Source organism: Eubalaena glacialis, chromosome 1, assembly GCF_028564815.1.
Source record: "Eubalaena glacialis isolate mEubGla1 chromosome 1, mEubGla1.1.hap2.+ XY, whole genome shotgun sequence".
Lineage (NCBI taxonomy): Eukaryota > Metazoa > Chordata > Mammalia > Artiodactyla > Balaenidae > Eubalaena > Eubalaena glacialis.
In genome coordinates, this window is record NC_083716.1 from 57,859,944 (window position 1) to 57,883,006 (window position 23,063).

At 40.3% G+C, this 23,063-nt stretch overlaps 1 pseudogene; it reads right to left on the reverse strand.

The window, feature by feature from the left end:
• LOC133091213 (E3 ubiquitin-protein ligase RBBP6-like) overlaps window positions 1-23,063 on the reverse strand; it is a 59,238-nt pseudogene that overhangs the window by 33,646 nt on the left and 2,529 nt on the right.

The following is a 23,063-nucleotide window of genomic DNA, read 5'->3' on the forward strand; positions in this document are numbered from 1 at the left end:
CTCTTTTTTGGTGTTATGTCTAAGAAGTCTTCACCAAGCTCTAAGTGCTGAAGATTTTCTTCTGTTTTCTTCTAGAAGACTTATAATCTTACATTTGAATCTATGACCCATTTTGAGTTACTTTTCACATAAGGTGTGAGGTTTAGGTCAAGGTTCATTTTTTTTTTCTATGGGTGTCTTTTAGTTGCTCCAGCACCATTTGTTGAAAAGACCATCCTTCCTGCATTGGATTGCTTTGACATTGAAAAAAATCATTTGGCTGTACTTGTATGGGGTTATTTCTGGGGGCTCTATTCTGTTCCATTGATCTTTGTGTCTGTTACTCCACCAGTATCACACAGTCTTGATTACTGAGCTATGTAATCAGTCTTGAAATTGGGCAGAGTTATTTCTCCCACTTTATTCATCATTTCCAAAACTGTTTTAGCCATTCTAATTCCTTGGCCTTTCCATATACATTTTAGAATAACTTGTCTATATCTGGAAAAAAATCTTCCTGAGATCTGGATAGGAATTTCTATCTATCTATCTATCTATCTATCTATCTATCTATCTATCTATCTCTCTATCTACCTATCTATCTATCTCAACACTGTGTTGAGTGTGCTAATCCATGAACATGCTATGTCTATTTATTTAGAACATTCTTAATTTTTTTCATCAGCATTTTCTGTTTTATATTCAGTCCTGTATGTTTGTTATATTTACACTTAAGTATTTAAAATTTTTTTAAGCAATTGTAAATGGTATAGCATTTTTTTATCTCAGCTTCCATAGCTATATAGTAATACAGTTGATTTTTGTAAGTTGAACTTGTATCTTACAATCTTACTATTAGCTCTAGGAGATGGGTGTTGTTTTTTGTTGGTTTTGTTTTGGTATATTCCCTAGGTTTTCTATGTAGATTATTATGTCATCTGCAGATGGCACAGTCGTATGTTTTCCTTTCTGATCTTTATGCCTTTTATTTCCTTATCGTATGTTATTTAAGCACTGGCTAGAACTTTCAGCACCATGTTGACTAGCAGTGATCAGAGCAGACATCCTTGTCTTGTTCCTGATCTTAGGGGGGAAACGTTTGATCTGTCACCATTAAGTATGATGTTAGCTATAGGGTTTTTTTTATAGATGTTCTGTTTTTCAGCTTTATTAGGGTATAATCTCAAATTAAAATTGTATATATTTAAAGTGCATGATGTGATGATTTGACATACTTATACTTTGTGAAATGGTTACCACAATCAAGTCAACACAACCATTACCTCATATCGTTACCTTTGTTGCTGTTGTGAGAATGCTAAAAGTTTACTCTCTTAGCAGATTTTATGTACACAATGTAGTGTTGTTAACTATATTCACCATGCTGTACCATGCTCAGATCCCTAGAGTTTATTCATCGTATAATGGCAGGCTTGTATCCTTTGACCAGCATCTTTCCATCTGCCCCTGGTAACCACTATTCTACTATGTTTATATGAGTGCAACTTTTTTTTTAAAGTTTTCACGTATAAGAGAAATCATATGGTATTTGTCTTTCTCTGTCTTACTTATTTCACTTAGCATAGTGCCATTGAAGTTCATCCATGTTGCCACAAATGGCAATATTTCATTCTTTTTTATGGCTGAGTAATTTTCCATGGTATATGTTATACCACAATTTCTTTATTCACTTATCCATCGATGGACACTTAGGTTGTTTGCATGTCTTGGCTATTGTAAATAATGCTGCAAAGAACATGGGGCACGTACATCTTTTCAAGTTAGTGTTTTTTTCTCTTTGGATAAATACCCAGAAGTGGAATTGCTGGATTATATGGTAGTAATTCTATTTTAAATTTTTTGAGGAAACTCCATACTGTTTTTCATAGTGGCTGCAGCAGTTTACCTTCCCACCAACAATGCTCAGGGATCCCTTTTCTCCACATCCTCACCAACACTTATTTCATGTCTTTTTGATGATAACCATTCTGACAGGGGTGAGGTGATATCTCATTGTGGTTTTGATTTCCCTCATGATTAATGTTGTTGAGCATCTTTTCATGTTTTTGTTGGCCATCTGTGTCTTTTTTGGAAGAAAGTCTATTCAGATCTTCTGCCCATTTTAAAATCAGATTGTTTGTTTTTTACGACTGAATTGTATGAGTTCTTTATATATTTTAGATATTAGCCTCGTATCAGATATATGATTTGCACATATTTTCTCCCATTCAGTAAGTTGCCTTTTCATTTTGTTGATGGTTTCCTTTGCTGTGAAGAAGCATTTTAGCTTGATGTAGTCCCACTTGTTTATTTTTGCTTTTATTGCTCATGCTTTTGGTGTGATATCCAAAATATCATTGCCAAGACCATTGTCAAGGAGCTTTGTCCTTATGTTTTCTTCTAGGAGTTTTGTGGTTTCAGTATTATGTTTAAATCTTTAATCCATTTTGAATTAATTCTTGTGAGTGATGCAAGATAGGGGTCCAATTTTTTTTAACATTTTTTTTTTTTTTAAACTTTGGGTTTATTTTATTTATTTATTTATTTATTTATGGCTGTGTTGGGTCCTCGCCTCTGTGCGAGGGCTTTCTCTAGTTGTGGCAAGCGGGGGCCACTCTTCATCGTGGTGTGCGGGCCTCTCATTATCGCGGCCTCTCTTGTTGCGGAGCACAGGCTCCAGACGCGCAGGCTCAGTAATAGTGGCTCACGGGCCTAGTCGCTCCGCGGTATGTGGGATCTTCCCAGACCAGGGCTCGAACCCGTGTCCCCTGCATTGGCAGGCAGATTCTCAACCACCGCGCCACCAGGGAAGCCCCAGGGGTCCAATTTTATTCTTCGGCATGTGGTTATCCAGTTTTCCCAATGTCATTTATTGAAGAGCTTCTCCTTTCCCCATTGAGTATTCTTGGCTCCCTTGTCAAATATTAGTTGACCATATATGTAAGAGTTTATTTCTGAGCTCTTGATTTTGTTCCATTTGTCTTTGTATCTATTGTGATGCCAGTGCCACACTGTTTTGATTACTATAGCTTTGTAATATAGTTTGAAATTAGGACGTGTGTTGTTCTTTTTCCTCAAGATAATTTGGTTATTTGTGGTCTTTTGTGATTCCACACAAATTTTTGGATTTTTTTCCATTTCTGTGAAAAATGCCATTGAAATTTTGATAGGGGTTCCATAAATCTATAGATGGCTTTAAGTAGTAGAGACATTTTAACAATATTAATTCTTCTGATTAATGAACATGGGATATCTTTCCATTTGTTTGTGTCTTCAATTTCTTTCACCAATGTCTTGTTGTTTTCAGTGTACAGATTTTTACCTCCTTGGTTGAATTTATTCCTATCTTATTCCTTTTGATATGACTATGAATGGGATTGCTTTCTTTATTTCTTTCTCAGATATTTCATTGTTAGTGTACAGAAATGAAACTGATTTCTGTATGTTGATTTTGTATCCTGCAAGTTTACTGGATTCGTATATTAGTTCTATGACTTTTTTGGTGGGCTCTTTAGGGTTTTTTATAAATAAGATCATATCATCTGCAAACAGAGACAATTTTACCTCCTCCTTTCTGATTTGGATACATTTTATTTCTTTTTCTTGCCTAATTGTTCTTACTAGGACTTCCAGTACTATGTTGAAGTGGTGATAGTGGGCATCCTTGTCTTGTTCCTGATCTTGGAGGAAAATCTTTCAACTTTTCACCATTGAGTATGATGTTAGCTGTGGACTTGTGATATATGGCCTTTATTATGTTGAGGTATGTTCCTTCCATACCCAATTTGTTGAAGGTTTTTATAATGCAAGGATATTGAATATTGTCAAATGCTTTTTCTGCATCTATTGAGATAATCATATGATTTTACATATCATTTTATTAGTTGGTGTATCACATGTATTGATTTGCATGTGTTGAGCCATCCTTGCATCCCAGGGATAAATCCAGCTTGATCATGGCGTATGATCCTTTTAATGTGCTATTGAATTTGATTTGTCAATATTTTGTTGAGAACTTTTGTACCTATATTTATCAGGGATGTTGGTCTCTAGTTTTTTTTTTTTCCTTGTAGTATCCTTATATGGCTTGGTATCAGATTTCATTCTGGCTTCATAAAATGAGTTTGGGAGTGTTCCCTTCTATTCAGTTTTCTTGGAAGAGTTTGAGAAGGATTGGCATTAATTTTTCTTCAAATGTTTGGTAGAATTTGCCAATGAAACCATCTGGTCCTGGGCTTTTCTTTGTTGGAAGGTTTGTGATTACTGATTAGATCTTCTAACTCATTATTGGTCTGTTCATATATTCTGTTTCTTCATTATTCACCCTTAGAAGGTTGCATATTTCTGGAAAGTATTCCACCTTTCTAGGTTTTCCAATTCATTGGTATATAATTGTTCATAGTAGTCTTAGGATCATTAGTATTTCCATGGTATCAGTTGTAATGTCTCCTCTTTCATTTCTGATTTAATTTATGTGCATCTTTTCTCTCTTTTTTCTTAGTCTAGCTAAAGATTTGTCAATTTTATCATTTCCAAAAAAAAAGCAGCACCCCAGTTCTTTATTAAGAAGTTCCCCCTTGGACTTCCCTGGCGCTCCAGTGGTTAAGACTCCCGTGCAGGGGGCACGGGTTCGATCCCTGGTCGGGGAACTAAGATCCTACATGCCGCGGGGCACGGCCAGAAAAAAAAGAAAGGGCTCAATAAATGTTAGCTGTTACTATTTTTTTAAAAAAGAAGTTCCCCTCTATTCTTAGTATTCTGAGAGTTTTTATCATGAATGAGTATTGAATTTTGTCAAATGCTTTTTCTGCATCAGTAGCTCTGATCATATACTTTTTCTTCTTTAGCCTGTCAATATGGTAGATTGCGTTGACTTTCAAATATTGAGCCAGCTTTGCATCCCTGGAATAAACCCTACTTGGTCATGGTGTATAATTTTTTTAACATATTATTGAATTCCCATTGTTAATATTTTGTTAAGGATTTTTGAAGGATATTGATCTTTTTTTTGGCAATGTGTTTGTTTTGTTTTGGCATCAGAATAGTACTAGCTTGATAAAATGAAGTTGGATCTTGAAGAGCTATATGCACCTCACTATTCATTGTAATATTATTCACAATAGCCAAGATATGGAAACAAACTAAATGTCCATTGATGGGTGAATGGATAAAAAAATTATATTTATATATACAATGGAATATTATTCAGCTATAAAAAAGAAAGAAATCCTGCCATTTGCAACAACGTGGATCAGCCTGGAGGATGTTATGCTAAGTGAAATCATCCAGACACAAAAAGACAAATATTGCGTGATGTCATTTATATGTGGATTTTAAGAAAGTAGAACTAATAGAAGCAGAACGTAGAATGATAGTTGCCAGGGACTGGGGGCTGAAGGAAATGGGGAGATGTTGGTCAGAGGATACAAACTTTCAGTTATGAGATGAAATAAGTTCTGAGGATCTAATGTACAGCATGGTGACCATAGTTAACAATACTCTATTGTATACTTGAAATATGGTAAAAGAGTAGATCTTAAGTGTTCTTACCACACACACACACAAAAGGTAACTATGTAAGGTGATGGGTGTGTTAATTAAATTGATTGTGGTAATCATTTCACAGTGTATACATGTATCAAATTATCATGTTGTATACTTTGAATATATACAATTTTTATTTGTCAATTATACCTTAGTAAAGCTGGAAAAAATGAATTGGCAAGTTTCCTCATCTTCTCTTTTCTGGAAGAGATTGTGTAGAACTGGTGTTAATTCTTAAATGTTTGGCAGAATTCAGTGGTGAAGCCATCTGTGCCTGGAAATTTGTTTTTGGGAGTTTTAAAATTATGAGTTCAATTTCCTTAATAGTTACAGGGCTATTCAAATTATCTATACTGTATTGGGTGACTTGTGGTAGTTTGTGCTTTTCAAGGAATTGGTCCATTTCATCTAAGTTGTCAAATTCATGTGTGTAGAGTTGTTTGTAGTATTTCCTTATTATTTTTTGATGTCTGCTGGGTCTGTAGTGATATCGTCTGTTTCATTCCTGATATGGATAATATATGTCTTCTCTCTTTTTTTCTTTGTCAGTATTGCTAGAAGTTTGTTGATTTTATTGAGCTTTTCAAAGAGCCAGTTTTTGTGTCATTGATTTTCTATGTTTTTTCTGTTTTCAATTTCATTTATTTCTGCTATTATTATTATTATTTTCTTCTTTCTGCTTGCTTTTGGTTTAGTTTGCTCTTATATTTTTAGTTTCTTATTATCGGACATTAAACTATTGATTTGAGGCTTTTCCTAAATGTAAACATTTTATTTAGTGCTATAAATTTTCCTATCAGCACTACTTTAGCTGCATCACACAAATTTGGGTTATATTGTATTTCCACTGTCATTCAGTCTAATGTTCATCCTTTGGGCCAAGGGTCAGTAAACCTCAGTATAGGGACAGATAGTAAATACCTTAGGGTTTGTGGGACTATGATCTATGTCACTCCTACTCGTCTTTTTTTTTCCTTATAACATTTAAAAAAAAAACTTATTTTTTAGAGCAGTTTTAGGCTCACAGCAAAGTTGAGAGAAGGGTACAGAGATTTCCCATATACTTCCTGCCCCCACATTATTAACATCCCTGACCAGACTGGTACATTTGCTACAATTGGTGGACCTACATTGGCACATCATTATCATCCAGAGTTCATAGTTTACATGAGATTTCAGTCTTGGTTTTGTATATTCTATGGGCTTGGACAAATGTATAATGACGTGTATTATAGTATTATACAGAGTAGTTTCACTGCCCTAAAAATCCTCTGTGCTCTACCTACTCTTCGCTCCCTCCCCTCAACCCTGGCAACCATGAATATTTTTATTGTCTCCATAGCATTGCTTCTTCCAGAATGTCATATAGTTAGAATCATATAGTATGTCGCTTTTTCAGGTTGGCTTCTTTCATTTGGTAATATATGTTTAAGATACGTCTTTGTCTTTTCACAGCTTGATAGTCCATTTCTTTTTGGCTCTGAGTAACATTCAGTTTTCAGATATACCATACAGTTTATTTGTCTAGTTACTCAGGGGTAACTTGGTTGCTTCCAGGTTTTAGCAATTATGAATAAAGTTTCTATAAACATCTGTGTGCAGATTTTTGTGTGGACACAAGTATTCAATTCCTTTAAGTAGGAATATAATCGCTGGATCATATGGTAAAAGTAAAATTAGTTTTGTTAGAAACTGCCAAACTGTCTTCCAAAGTGTCTGTATCATCATTCTACATTCCCAACAGCGATGAATGAGAGTTCCTGTTGCTCCACATCCTCACCAATATTTGGTGTTGTCAGTGTTCTTGATTTTGGCCATTCTAATAAGTGTATAACATTTTAAAACTGTAAAACCATTCTTAGCTTGCACATTATACAAAAACTGGCTTGTGGAGCTATAGTTTGCCAACCTCTGCTTTAGACCCGTTTCCCACCATTCACTTCCTGAGTATGTCTATAGACTAGAATGGTACATGTCCTTGCTGCACTTTTTTACTACTACTACTACTACACACACACACACACACACACACACAGTTAATGCCTTACTTCTTCCAATTTCTCTACAACTTTCTCTTTTTCCAGGACTCATTTCAATTCTTACCACAACTTTCATGAAATTTGTTCTGTCTGATTCATTCTACACCTGACTGTCTTTCAGAAAACTTACTGCATATAATTTTGCTAACACTATTTTATGCTGAGTGCATACTGCCATGATTTACCACTTTACTGTTCCAGGTATCTTAATTTATTTCTGCAACTAGATTGTAGGTCCCTGGAGAGCTAAGATTTGTCTTAACAACTGCAATGATAACAATGCTTTGTTTTAAGACAACCCTTTCTGGTTTATAAAGTTTTCTCATGGCCTTTTTCTTTTGAGTTCATCAGGAGAACCTTGTGAAGCAGTCTGGGCAAGGAATTTTATCTCTAGTTGACAAATGAAGAAACTAAGGCTCAGACAGTTGACATTGTCCAAGGCTCATGACTAGTAAATGACAGACCTAGAGTCCAGTGTTGGCCATTTGCTGCGTCAGCACCCTGGCACCCAGCAGTGGATGGGCACCCCGAATGCCCTTGGCCCAGCCTGTTGAATGAACGCCTGATGCTGAGAGTCTTTGTTCGTTTCCCTGGCAGTGTCATCGAGTCCCCCACATCCATACCTCTACTTCCTCCGCGCTTCCCCTGCTCTGTTTTCTGCTGCGTGCTACTATTATTTTAGGGAGAATTTGGGCTGTCACCCTCTAGGAAGAGATTCTCAAAGTAGGAACCTCGATCCTTTCATATCTGGAAAATTTTTCTCCAGAGAAAGAGGATTCAGCCTGAAGCGTGCTCATTACCTGGAACTGTTCTCGGCTAGAAAAAGGCCACATTCCAGGGGAAGCCTTATCCCCCAGGGATATCTTACAGCTGCCCCGAGGAGAGACCTTCCCCACTGTCACCATGTCCTCCATGGGAGCGTACTGAGGGTGGGGGGCTGGGCCTGTTGGGCTCTGGCACAGGAAGCTGCCTCTTTCATAGTGTGGTCTCTGCATTAACAGAGGAGATGTTGGTGGAAAAACTAGGGATGGGGTTTTCACAGCGTCAGCAAGCAACTTGGCAAACACGGGAGTGAAGGCAGGCCTGATCACCTCTGCTGTGCAGCAACGACCCTGTACCTGTCCCCACAGTGAGCCCAAATGCCTTACACTTAGAAGAAGGTCTTCAGCCTACGCCTGGGATTTCAGAATGACCATTTTCCCTCTGGACACCCTAAGCCCAGACCTGGACCTGCCTGGTGAGGGGCCAGCGGCCTTGCTCTTTCCATGCAGGCGTGGCTCCCATAGGCTTGCCCACCTCCACCCCAACTCCAGAGCCAGAGGACAGCCTGGGCAAGATAACCGGCCCTGCTGGCCGTAAGTCCAGCTCCCACAGGTAGGACTTTAAAAGGAGAAGCTTGGGGAGTTCCCTGATGGTCCAGTGGTTAGGACTCGGCACTTTCACTGCCATGGCCCTGGATTCAGTCCCTGGTTGGGGAACTAAGATCCCACAAGCTGCGTGGCATGGCCAAAAAAAATAAAAGGAGAAGCTTGTCTGGACTCAGGCAAGGAGGTTCCCTGGAGCACATGACAGACAGACTCAGGTCCTGGGGGGCCCTTTCTTTGGGGCTCAGCAGTTATATTAATTCAAAGAGAACACAGCATCCTGCCTGGAGAAACTCATTTTCCTTTAAGGTCCCTTCCTTTGTTCTATCCTCTACAATCCATTGTTTCACTCGTTCGAGTCTTCCTGACTACCTCCTCCTGGAAGTCTCTGAGGGCTGGAGACTTCGAAGTGGGGGAATAAATAATAAACGACGCTATGGAGTGCTGAGTGCAGGTGACACTGTTCTAGGTGCCTACCTCGCATTAACTCAACCCTCACGACAACTTCCTGAGGCAGACACTCGACTTAATCTGGAATTTTCGGAGGAGCCCCGCCTGCCTACCAAAGCACGCAGTAGGGCAGGAGCCTGGAGTGGAGCTCAGGCCTGTGCTCTTGACCCCCACCTTCTACTATGCCTCCAATTTGTATGTCAGTCGGGGAGATGAGGTGCAGATAGAGAAACCAAGCCTGGCTGGGATAATCATCAAACGGATTTCTGAAGGCTAAGGGGGGCTCGTGAAATCTCTGGGAGGGTGGATTCTGGCTGGATGCTCCTGATCCCATTTCTGCCCCTAAGCACTCGGCAAGACAGTGCTTCTCAGCCTACCTTTCAGTTAGGCCAGTGGAACGTGGGGGGAAATAATGCACAGCACTTCCAGGCCTGGCCCTAAAAGTTCTCGCCAGATCCTTGGCTTTCACTCTCCTGTGAGAGGGAGTCTGGGACAGGGGAGCCACGCTGTAGAAGCAGCTGGGCCCTGAGTCACCGCTGGGACGAATGCTGCCCCGCGAGCTGCCCAGCCTCCATGGACCTGCGTGTGATTGGGAAATAAACTCACTGCGTGAGCTGCTGAGAGGTCAGGGTTTGTTTTCTGGAATGACCTAGCCTATTCTGACCAATAAAGCTAGAAAACTAGGCTTGGTGCCTTCATCCTCAGACACAATGCCCTAAATCATATTCCAAAGCTGCTGCCGTGGAGATATCAATGCTACTGCTGCCAGCGTAGATACACTGACTTACATGACCGTCACTGTGACACCAGCCAGTGGACCCTGTGGATGGAGCCTCTGCTGGGCCGCGTCTGGAGAGCGGGGGCTGCCCCCCACCTGCTCGGGTAGTGGAGTCTGCACAGCCTAGATGATTATGATGTGGTAGTCCTGCCCTCAAAGGGCTAACTGTCCAGTTGGAGGCGTGAGAACTCATAAAAGGCCACTGTAACAGAAAAGGAGGTGGTGAGTCTGTGAGAGAAGAGAGATGCTGGGCTCTGATTCCTGCAAAGAGAGAGGCTTTTAGGTCAGGATGAGTGACGTATGTGCTCTTGGGTTTCTGGGATATTGTCTAAATCTGTGTCAAATTAAGTCACTATCTTCTGTAATTTAAGAACCTAAGGAAAAATATTGAAGATAAAAATGGGCACAGAAATTATATTTATTAACAACAACAGAAAGTCCCTACAACCCCAAACTCAGTGTATGTATAGATATGGATGTACACAGTTCACCCTGCTCTCTCAGTTCATTGTTAACTTCCTCCCCTTCCTGACAGCCTTATTTGGCAGAGTGAAGTGAAAGGCAACTTTATTTGCTGTTGTGACTCTAAGCCATTACATTTTTTCAGGTCTTTTATTAACGAACCCAAAGTACTACTCTTTTTCTGTCGGTACTTTCATTAATGACATAATAACAACAACATCATGGGTGGCTCTACTACTATTCTTGATCATCGCTTATTGCGTTCAGTGTCTGTTAGAGTTCTGAAAACAAAATTCCATTGTGTTAAAATGCTCTTTCAGACAGGTTTAATGGCTAAGACGGAGGGCTGTTAACATTGACTTCCCCGCACACATTCTTGTTTTTTCGTACCCACCAATCATTCATTGTGAAGTCTATTTCCCTGGTTAATAACATAAAACATTGCATTCATTAGTAACCATTTCAAATATAATCCCTGACAAAATTATCACCATATTAATTTCATACTTTTGTTATATGCTTGTGTTCCCAAATCTTCCTGGGTCCCTTGAAGGTTGCTATTCTGCAGATCTTAATAAAGGACAGCAAAAGGTTGGAAACCAATTTTATGGAGCCTAAATAAATTATGGTACATCTCCCAGTGGAATACTACATATTTGTAGAAAATAGTGAGGGGATGGTTCATGTTCTGATACGGAATGATCTCCAAGATATATTCAGAAAGAGCCAAGCACAGAACAGAGTATAGAGAATGCTCCCATTTTTGGTGTAAAGGAGATGTTAGAACATGTGTTAGCTTGCAAAAGCATGAAATACCTCTGGGTGGATGTATACAAGAATGAGGAAACATTTATTGCCTGTTGGGGCAGGGGGAAATTGTGTGGCTGAGAGGCTGGGTGGAGGGGGAGAATTTTCAATGTATCTGCTTTATTTTTACACCCTAAATCCTTCAGTGTGTATTTGCTAAGTGTGAGACCTTCTCTTACGTAACCACCATGCAATGATAAAAATCTGGAAATTTAGCATTAATATACTATCATCCAATCCACAGTCCATATTTTGGTAATTTCAGCTGTCTCAATAATGACTTAATAGCCATTTTTTCCCAAGTCTAAGACTCAACTCAGGAGCATATGTTGCATTTAATTTCCTTTAATGTGTATTTTAGTTTCCTTTAATTTGGAACGCTTCCTATGCCATTCTTTTTTGTCAACAGCAGCAGTGATTAAGCCTCTTTAAGCAGCTTCTCAGGAATGCTGAGACATTGTCTAGATGTAGGCAAGTGGGAGCTAGAATAGCAGAGCCTGAGGGATGGCTGTCAGCTTCAGCCTAGTTTGTGGCCTAACATGTGGAACCCTTTTGAGGACTCCTTGGAATAGTGGAGTTCTTCTGGAGAGGGTGAGAATATGCTCCTGGTGCACAGGGATGGGTGAGTGGGCTTACAGTCATCATAAATTGGGTCCAAGTGGAAATTTAACCTTATTTTGAGGGCACAGGCTGGTGAGGCTAGGTGACATTCAGATTACATTCTTAGGTACATTTATAAGGGGAGGTTGTCTATACTTTTCATTAGAATATTTTTTAGGCTTTTTATTATGTGACATTTTAAACACATATAAAAGCAGAGAAAACAGTTTAATGAACCCCCATGTACTTACTCATCACCTGGCTTCGACAATTATCCTTCTTCCATTGAGCTCTCCTTCTACTTTTTTCCCATGAAAAATTTTAAGTAAAATCCCCCATACGTCTTATCTTTTTACCTTCAAATACTTCAGAACATATTTCCAACAGATAAAGGATTTTTTAAAAACAGGACATGCTACCACTTCATTATCACATCTAGTGAATTAATATTGTCTTAATAAAATCTAGTATCAATGCACATTCCATTTACAATCTCTCATGAATGTCTTTTTGCAGTTGGTTTATTTGTACTGAGATATAAATAAGAAGCCATTCTGATGTGGTCGTACAGGACAGCAGTGGAGGAAAATACTCCCACTGGGCAGAACTTCACTCAGTGCAACTGGCTATTCATTTGCCTGAAATTAGAGGTGACCAGAGGTATGGATCTACTTTGATTCATGGGCAGTGGCTAATGGTTTGGCTGGCTGGTCAGGGACTTGGAAAGGACACAGTTAAATGATCACAGTGGGGAGGTTCTGGGGAAAAGGTGTGTGAATAGATATCTTTGAATGACCACAGAATGTGAAGATCTGTGTCCCAATAGTCACCTAAGAGTAATTATACAAGAGAAATATTTTGATAATCAGGTGGATAAAATCATCTGTTCTCTGGATGTTAGTTTCTTTCTCCAGCAACCTCTGTCCTTACAAAGGCCTCATGATCAAAGTGGCCAAGGCAGCAGTGATGGAGACTGTGCATAGGCTCCACAACATGGACTGTCCACCTCCTAAAGTCTCTGTCTACAGTCACCGCTGAGAGGCCAACCCGCCAACAGCAAAGACCAACACTGAGCCCCCAACGTAGCACCATTCTTCGGGAGAATCAGTGAGCCACCTCCTCCATGTAAGGGGTGGTATTTTAATCTCACTGACACAGACACCTACTTTTGATATAGATTAGCTTTTCCTGCCTGCAATATTTTTTTCCCAAACTAGTATCCATGCACTGACAAAATACCTTATTCACCAAGATGTTATTCCACCTTGCATTACTTGTGACTGAGGAACTCATTTTACAGCCAATGAAGTACAGCATTGAGCTCACGTTCATGGAAGTCACTGGTCTACCGCATCGTCTTGATTACCGTAGCTTTATAGGAAGACTTGAAAATCAGGTAGTGTAAGTCCTCCTACTTTGTTCTTCCCTTAAATAGTTTTCTGGCTATTCTAGATTCTTTGCGTTTTCTTATAACTTTTAAAATAAGCTTGTCAATTTCTACCAGAAAAACCCTGCTGGGATTTGAATGGGATTATGTTGAATCCGTAGGTGAATTTTGAGCGAACCGACATCTTAACAATACTGAGTCTTCCAACACATGCACATGGCATAACCCCTATTTATTTGTCTTCTTTACTTTCTCTTAGCAATGTTTTACAGTTTTTTGGTATACAGATCTTGTGCACCCATTCTGTTAAATTCATTCCTAATTATTGTATGGTTTGTGATGCTACTGTGGCTTCGGGCTGGGCTTCCAGAAGGGCTATGACTTCTACTTGGACTAATGCTGGGGCTGCTTTGACTCTGGCTCCTGGCTGACTGCCGCCGTGTCCAGGCTCTTTTGCTTCCTCCATCACTTTATTGTTCGGTTCCTTAGACAAGTTTCCTCTTCTCTTACAGATATGTTACTTTCGCTATCACCTTCATTATAGTCTGGTTCAATAGCAGCTTCATCAGTTTCTCTAGTTAAGTCGGAGGAAGGTCAAGAGGAGTGGCTTAGCTGGGGTTTAGGCTGGATAGCATTCCTGCCAATTTGCCCATTAATCTGCACATTTTCAATCTGTGTCTGGTGGGTTAAGAATATGTATCATGTAATGTATTGCTACTTGATTCTTTGTCGTTCCTTGCTTCTAAGATGTGCTTCTCATGATCCTTATAAGGATTTTTATCTACAGATTTTGTCTCTTCACTTGAGCATTTAGTGTCATAGTGGCTTGTGATCATGAATTTTTTTTGTCTCCTGTGGGAATAGAAATACTTTTGGGGGGAATGTTCTATTCTTTTTTAGGCAACTCTTTCTCCTCCCTCAGCTTATTTTTCTGTTGACATGCAGGAGCTATAGGGTTTTTTTTTTTTTTTTAATAGATTGAGAAAGTTTCCTTCTATTCCAGTATTTTGCTGAGAGTGTTTTTTAAAATCATAAACAGTTGTTTAATTTTGTTAAGCTTTTTCTGTGTCTCTGTTTTTCTCTTTTATTCTGTTAATGTCATGAATTACATTGATTTTTTTCAAATGTTAAGCCAACTCTGGATTCCTGGGATAAACCCCACTAAGTCACATGTAGTATCCTTGTTATATTTTGCTGGATTCAATTTGCTAATGTTTTGTTAAGGATTTATGGTCATGAGAGATATTAGCCTGGAGTTTACTTTTCTTATAATAACTTTTTTTCTTATCAGGATAATGTTGGCATCATAAAATGGATGTGGGAAGTGCTCCCTTCACCTCTTTTATGAAAGTGATAGTGTAAGATTGGTGTTATTTCCTTAAATGTTTGGTAGATTTCACCAGGGAAGCCATCTGGGCTATTTTTTTCTTTTTCTTTTTCAAAAGAATTCAATTTTTTCGTAGACATAGTATCATTTAGATGATCTCTCTTAAGTCAGTTTTTATAATTTGCCCCTTTGAAGGAATAGGTAATTTCATTATGTTGATGAATTTTGGGGGCATAAATTTGTTTATATTATTCCTTTTTATCATGCTAATGTTTGTAGGACCTGTAGTTTTGGCTCCTCTTTAACTTCTTTTTTTTTTTTTTTTTTATAAATTTATTTTATTTATTTATTTTACTTATTTATTTTTGGCTGCATTGGGTCTTCGTTGCTACGCGTGGGCTTTCTCTAGTTGCGGCGAGCAGGGGCTACTCTTCATTGCGGTGCGAGGACTTCTCAATGCGGTGGCTTCTCTTGTTGCAGAGCATGGGCTCTAGGCACACGGGCTTCAGTAGTTGTGGCTCGTGGGCTCTATAGCACAGGCTCATTAGTTGTGGCACACGAACTTAGTTGCTCCGCGGCATGTGGGATCTTCCCGGACCAGGGCTCGAACCAGTGTTCCCTGCATTGGCAGGCAGATTCTTAACCACTGTGCCACCAGGGAAGCCCCTCTTTAACTTCTGATTTTGGGTTTTTCCTTGGTAAGTCTAGAGGTTTATCAATTTTATCACATTTTTTTAAAGACAGCTTTTCGTTTAATTGGTTTATGCTGCTGATTGTGAATTTTCTATTTCATTATTCTTATTCTTGCCTTCATTTTCTACTTTATTTATTTTGGGCTTAAGCTGCTCTTTTCTTTCTACTTTCTTACTGTGGAAGCTTAGATGGTTGCTTTTGGACCTTCTTCCTTCTAAGCACTGCTTCACCTATTCTACAATTTCTTTTTCTTTTACAGTCCTACTTGTGTCTGTTCCTGGGAGGGCACTGAGGAATTTCAAAACCTGAGCAGCTGTACCCCCCTCCACTGAGTCTCTTCATCAGATGTTAAAAAGGGTTTTGTGACCTTAAAGTTTTGGACTATTTAAAACCAATTAAGTGTGGATTTTTAGGTAATTTCTTACTGAATCTACCAATTGTATCCTTCTACATAATAAGACCTAGAGCAGTTGGCTGAGTGTTCTGGAGGAAGAAGCTTTGTGTTTCAGATTTTGTCTTCTCTCTCCTGCATCAGAAAAGTTGTTGCTAAACAGGGCCTCTCATGTCAGCCTCCTTTTTCTCTTCTAGTTTTCTTCATGTGAAATAGCATAAACTCTAGCTGTACCCAAGTTTTTTTGGTGTGCATTAAGGAAACTATCTCTTCATACTCATCAATTTTGTTAGAGAAATGGGCTTCTGGATTTGGTTCCAATTCAGCAGGATTAAGAAGTGGAAATGTATTGAAATGAGGATAAAAGGCATTTTAAATGATATCAGAAATCCTATTTGGTGAAATAAGGGCAAATTAGTTTCTACTCCATTTCCCCCACATCCCATTTTAAAACAGGTGGCCTTTTAAAGACAGATGTTTTTGTGGCAATGGGCATTTGATACATTAGCCTTCCTGGACTTTCTCAGCAGGGATACAAACCTCGCCAAGTGACCTGGGGGTGTTTCCCCTGAGTCAATTTAGCAATTAAATATGGAGAGGAAATGGATAATCTTATAGTCTACAGATGTCGGAGGCTTCCTTCTCACCCTTTCTCTCTGTATTTTCAGTTTATAAGTCTTTTTGAAAAACGTTTGGACTTCCATTTCCAGGATATAGAAATTTGCAAGAGATCATTACTCTCTTTGTGACAATGCAAGTAATCTGGATGAACTGCAAAATCTTAGTTGTTAAAAATCCACCAGAATTTAAAATGAACTAAATTCCAGAGTGGAAAGAGCCCTTGCTAGGAGAGTGAGACATGAGGCTGCTTTCATCAAAGCAGTATGACGGATAGAAGAGCAGACCCACCATAGACAGGGGATTTTTGAATGTGCATTGAGAAACTAGCTGAACAAGCTAAAATTTCCATGAGCTGTCATGATGTATTAAAATCCCACCCCCAAACTTAAATGCTAAATGGCATCTGCCAATTCTTGTCTGTAGGGCTTCACTAACTGCATGACCGTGGCCTGGTGAAGGTGAAGGCCAGGAAATGAGGGTGGATAGAGATTTCTTTTGGCGCACTCACCTATTGTTTCCTTCTAAGTCTTCACTGAGTACAAAACAACAGCAAGGACAGGAAGGAAGATAGGGGGAGAACCCCTCAAGGCACACATGCCCACCAATTCTTTACCAGTGAGCACACAGTCAAAGGTAGAAGACGTGTGAAAAAGCAGGAAGATGTGACCCATAATCAAGAGGAAAAAATAGCCAATTGCAACAGAACCAGGAATGACCCAGATGTTGGAATCAGCAGACAAAATCTTTAAGCATTATAACTGTGTTGAAGTATTTACTGGAAAAGATGAGCAAAATGAATGAAAAAATGGGAAGTTTCCGCAGAGAATCTGAAGCCCTATAAAAGAATGAAATGGAAATTCTAGAACTGAAATGAAAATTTTAATTGAAGGTCTTACCAGCAGACTAGATACAGCAGAAGAAAAGATCCGAAACTTGAAGACAGGTTAATAAAATTTATCCAAACTAATGCATAAGGAGAGAAAAAGTAAATTGAATTTAAATTAAGTTTTAAAAGTTATAGCAGAGTTTCAGAGAACAGTAGGACAACATAAAACACTATAGTATGTACATATTTGGAGTCCTTCAAAGAGAGAAGAGAGAAAATGGGGCAGAGGGAATATCTGAAGGGATTGTGCTTGAGAATTTTTAAAAATTAATGGGAAATACTAATATATTAATTTGCAGATCTTAGAAGCCCATGAAAACCCAAGTAGAATAAATATAAGGAGGGACTTTCCCGGTGGCTCAGTGGTTAAGAATCTGCCTGCCAATGAAGGGGACATGGGTTCGAGCCCTGGTCCAGGAAGATCCCACATGCCGCGGAGCAACTAAGCCTGTGCACCACAACTACTGAGCCTGCGCTCTAGAGCCCACGAGCCACAGCTACTGAGCCCTTGCGCCACAACTACTGAGCCCGCGCGCCTAGAGCCCGTGCTCCACAAGAGAAGCCACTGCAAGGAGAAGCCCGCGCACGGCAACGAAGAGTAGCCCCCGCTCAGCCGCAACTAGAGAAAGCCCACACGCAGCAATGAAGACCCAACACAGCCAAAAATAAAATTAATTAATTAATTAAAAAAATAATAAGTATAAGGAAAACCACACCAAGGCTCATCATAGTCAAACTGCTGAAAACCAAAATTAAAGAGAATATCTTAAGCACAGTCAGAGAAAAAGGACACATACATTTAAGAATACAATAATAAGAATGATGGCTGACATCTAATAAAAAAACCAGTAGAATCCAGAAGACATTGGAATGGCTTCTTTAAAATGCTGAAAGAAAAAAAATCATTCAAAATGCATACTTCAAAAATGAAAAAAAAGTTAAAGACATTTTCCCACATAAAAAAGCTGAGAGAGCTTGGCTCTAGTAGACTTTTATTACAAGAAATCATGAAGTTCTCAGGCTAAAGGGAAATGATTTTTTTAAAAATTTTTTTAATTTTTATTTATTTATTTATGGCTGTGTTGGGTCTTCGTTTCTGTGCGAGAGCTTTCTCTAGTTGTGGCAAGCGGGGGGCCACTCTTCATCGCGGTGCGCGGGCCTCTCACTATCGCGGCCTCTCTTGTTGCGGAGCACAGGCTCCAGACGCGCAGGCTCAGTAATTGTGGCTCACAGGCCCAGCTGCTCCGCGGCATGTGGGATCTTCCCAGACCAGGGTTCGAACCCATGTCCCCTGCAATGGCAGGCGGATTCCCGACCACTGCGCCACCAGGGAAGCCCGGGAAATGATTTTTACAGGAAGCACAATTTTTCCTCATTATTATAGTATGATTAGCATCTTTGCATATAGTTATTTGTCTGGACTGCTGAATATTTTCCTAGGATTTATACTCTAAAGTGGAATTACTAAGGACAAAGAATATGATTAGAAATGTTATTTTACAACAACAGGAACTACTAGTAAGCTGATCTATCTCTTTGCCAGTCTTTCCTCAGTACAGTCAGGGCTAATGTCAGTCTGAACTCACTGTGAGTTATAAGTTTAAGGAAGCTTATAATTGCAAATAAAGTGTATCAGTCTTATTTCCTTTACCACTTCAGAAAAGTCTTCAACTGAGTAGGCAGTTACAGACAACACTTTAAGACAATGGTCCTCAGCTCCCTTTGCACATTAGCATCGCCTATTTCATAGGAATATTATTAATTCTTAATACATGAATGTTTTAGTGTGAATTAATATGAATTCAGTTTAATATGAATCCTCAGGGACAGTCATGGGCATCTATGTATCTATATTTTTAAAAATTCTCAGCTAATTCCAATGTGTAGCCAGGCTTAAAGGACCACTGTTTTAAAATTTTAAAACGTTTGGTCAGTGTCTAGTAGCCAAATGAATTTTTTTTTTAATTCATTTTATTTTTTAATTATTTTTGGCTGCGTTGGGTCTTCGTTGCTGCACGTGGGCTTTCTCTAGTTGTGGCGATCGGGGGCTACTCTTCGTTGCTGTGCGCGGGCTTCTCATTGCGGTGGCTTCTCTTGTTGCGGAGCACGGGTTCTAGGCATGTGGGCTTCAGTAGTTGTGGCACGCAGGCTTCAGTAGTTGTGGTTCACGGGCTCTAGAGCGCAGGCTCAGTAGTTGTGGCGCACGGGCTTAGTTGCTCCGCGGCATGTGGGATCTTCCCGGACCAGGACTCGAACCTGTGTACCCTGCATTGGCAGGCGGATTCTTAACCACTGCACCACCAGGGAAGCCCGCCAAATGAATTTTAACTGTTGACCTGTTAAGTACCTTTGATCTTTGCTTTCTTAGGACTTGGATTTACTTCTGATCATGGTTATACTTCAAGACTAAGGTTGATGGATAAAATACAAGATGCTCAGTTCAATTTGAATTTCAGATAAACAGCCAATAATTTTTTAGAGAAAGTAAGTCCCATGTATTGCAGGTGACATGCTTATCCTAAAAATTATTGGTTGTTTATCTGAAATTCAAAGTTAACTGGATATTTTGTATTTCTATTTGCTAAATCTGGCTGCGCTTATCATAGTTATACTTCAGGATACAACCTGATTTTCTGTGGCATTCCGCTGCTCTTGCCGAAGACTGGTGTTGGGACTCTTTGTTTTATGAAGAGGTTTGTGTTTATAATAAGTGTCAGCTTCAGATTCTCTCTGCTCGGGACAGAAAACTACATTCACCAGCCTTCTGAAATCAGCCCACAAAGAAACTTTCAACACACTCCATGAGGTCTTGGTGGCCCCTTGGCTTGTCCTAATGTCTGTTGTGGGAAGCTTTTACTTGGTGTAGGAGAGGGTTCCTAATGGCCATAAGGTATGCAATCATCTCTTTAGACATAGAGAAGGAATCTTCTAGCACTTCTGCCTGCCAGTGAACAGAACATGTGCTATAGAGTAGGCTTTTGTTCAGACAGCAGTCCCCGGAACCCGTTAGCTATGAGTAGGTGAGGGGAGCTGATGCCCATTACCCCAGGAAAAGGGTACAACAGGGCATGTTGTTTGTTTTGTTTTGTTTTTGAGTGTGTGTGTGTGTGTGTTTAGAAAATGCTCCTTCTCCCTCTAGTAGTAAATCGCGGAGGGGGTGGACCAAATTGTACAAGCTGCCCCGGGGTAGGCGGGGGGGTGGTGGGGCTCCTGTGTGTAGGGTATTTAGACCTTAAGTTCAGTGGCTCCCTGAAACTTGAAGTTAGGGGGACCTGGTGAAGTCAAATGACACGGCCCTGCCCACAGCATTCTGGTAGGGAAGAACCCCAAGGGATCCAAAAAGAGACCAGCCAGAAAGGAAAGGGGAGTCTGGAAGCCCTGTTGGATTCAGAGGCCCCCACCCCCAGAGTGGTTTGATGAATGATAGCTAAGTGCGTGGATGAGAACTACAGAAGGAGTGAAGTCTCAGAACCAGTAAGAGCATCAAGCCACCAGTAGACCGCCTGAACCAACCTTGTAGGATTGACTTTCAATAGCGACACCTTGTGGTGGCCTCTAGCAATGGCAGCAGAGAGCTGAGCTTTTTTCCTTGTCCACCTAGTGCCAGGAAGCAGGACCCAAGGAGTAGGATTCTTAGTGCAGGGGAGGAGGGAGGGCTCCAGAGGGAGAGCCTGGACTTCCTGTAGAGAAGGGTAGGCGGGTGCTTAGGCAGTTATGGCAGGTGGTATACTGGGTTCACATCCTAGTTCTGCCTCTGTGAGGAGTTGGCAAGTTACTGCATCTCTTTCTGACACAGTTTCTTTATCTGCAGAATGAGGATAATAATAGTACCTATCTCCTGAGGTTGTTGTGAGGGTTAAATGAGTTGATGCATGCTAGAATAGTGCCTGGCACATAGTGAGTGCTCAGGAAATTATGCAGGCTGATGACATTGTTGTTAGGAAAGATAAAAAGAGATGAGACGATACTGGTGCCCAAGTGAGCTGACGCCATAACAAGCTCAGAGGCAGAAACCTTGATTCTCACTTCGCAGATGATGCAGCTGACTTTCAGAGAATGAAAGTGACTTGCTCAAGAGCATGTTGCATGATTTGATGGACATGATTTGAACTCTGGTCCTCTGATCTGACTTGTGTTTCCTGGAAGCTTGAAATTAATTAACCTAAAAGCCAGGTCTCTGTGATTCTTCAGGCATGATTGGAGTCACATCCAAAGCTATTTTAATGGCAAATGAACCTGAAGCTGAAGTGAACCACACAGAAGAAAAAAAGCCCCGTTTATATCACCTCTGATTTTTTTTCCTTGATCCATTGTTTCTTTTCCATCTTCAGTGCTTCTGCCTTAGTGTAACCCTCATCTCTCATCTGGACTCTATAGTCATCTCCTAACTGGTTTTCCTCCTCCTGGTCCTTCTCTCCTCCACACATCTAGAAGGGTGGTCTTTCTAAACTGTACCCCCTCTCGAGGCTTCCAGTGTCTCCTCACCTCCTCTGACACTGTCCGGACTGTTGAACTGTGTGCAATCAAACCCCAGTCTCCTCAGCTTCTTTTCCTGCTACTCTCCCAAGAGCAAGTTCTCTTTCTTTCTGTAACCAAAGCATTTGGAGCCTTCTACAGTACCACTCCCTGTGTTATATTTTAACTGTTATTTGCACTCAGTGGTTCGAGGAGACTGTGAATTCATTGATGGCAGAGATCATATCTGATCTGCTGGTGTCCCTCAGTGGCTGGCACGGCACCAGGTTGATGAGTGGGACACATCATCCTTGGGCTCATTTAGGATACAGAGGCGGCTACTCCTTGAGTTTAGGGTCAAATGCAACTCTTCAGTGCATCATGAGTAGTATGAAAGGGATGGGAAGAAAATAAATGACCCTTATATACTATATTGATGTGCCAATTCTATATCTTTTAAGAAACCTAAAACATTGCAGTTTGGTCTATATAAGAGCTCTCTAGTCAACAAGCAAAACAAACAAAAAATTTAGCATTGCCAGAATTTATTGAGTTACTTTGTGGTGAGATCAGCAACAGTTCGAGTTGGAAAGCTTAGGCAGGTCCCAAATGGCAGTGAGAAGCCAGAGCCCTGGGGTACTCTGAGGATTTCTCTGGGCATGCTGGGGTGCCCGCAGCAACCCAGCAAGCCTGCTAACCAGACCACCTGGCTTCAATCCAAGCTTTGTTGCACTGGCTGTGTGACTTTGGACAACGTCCTCAGCCTCTCTGCGACAATTTACTTAGCTATAAAATGGGGATAATAATAGCACCCCTCATAGTGTTATTGTGAGGTGTTAATATCTACAAAGTTCTCAGAACAATGTCTGGCAAGTAGTAAGCGCTACACACGTGTTAGCTCTTATTACTGCCAACCCAGGAAGCTCAGTGCTGTTTTTCTGAAAACGGGGCACCATAAGATCAGATCTGTCCCCTGAGTGGACTAGTTCATGAGTAAATTTGCCCCCTTTTCTCTGTCTATCCTTTGCCTCACCACCTTTGCTTTTCGTGGTATAGTTGAGAGTGCTTTGGGTTTTAAGACAGGAGGGGACCTGAGCTCTGGATCCTGATTGTCGTCTGTCAACTGTGTGAACTTGAGCAGTTCTTTCATGTCTTGGGGCCCAGGGTCTTCTGTTAAATGAGATGGTTGGACTAAGGTGATTGCTAAGGATCTTCCAGCTTGGGATTCTTTGATGCTTCAGCTCTTCCCTCCACTGCTGCCTCAGAGCTGACCATTCATC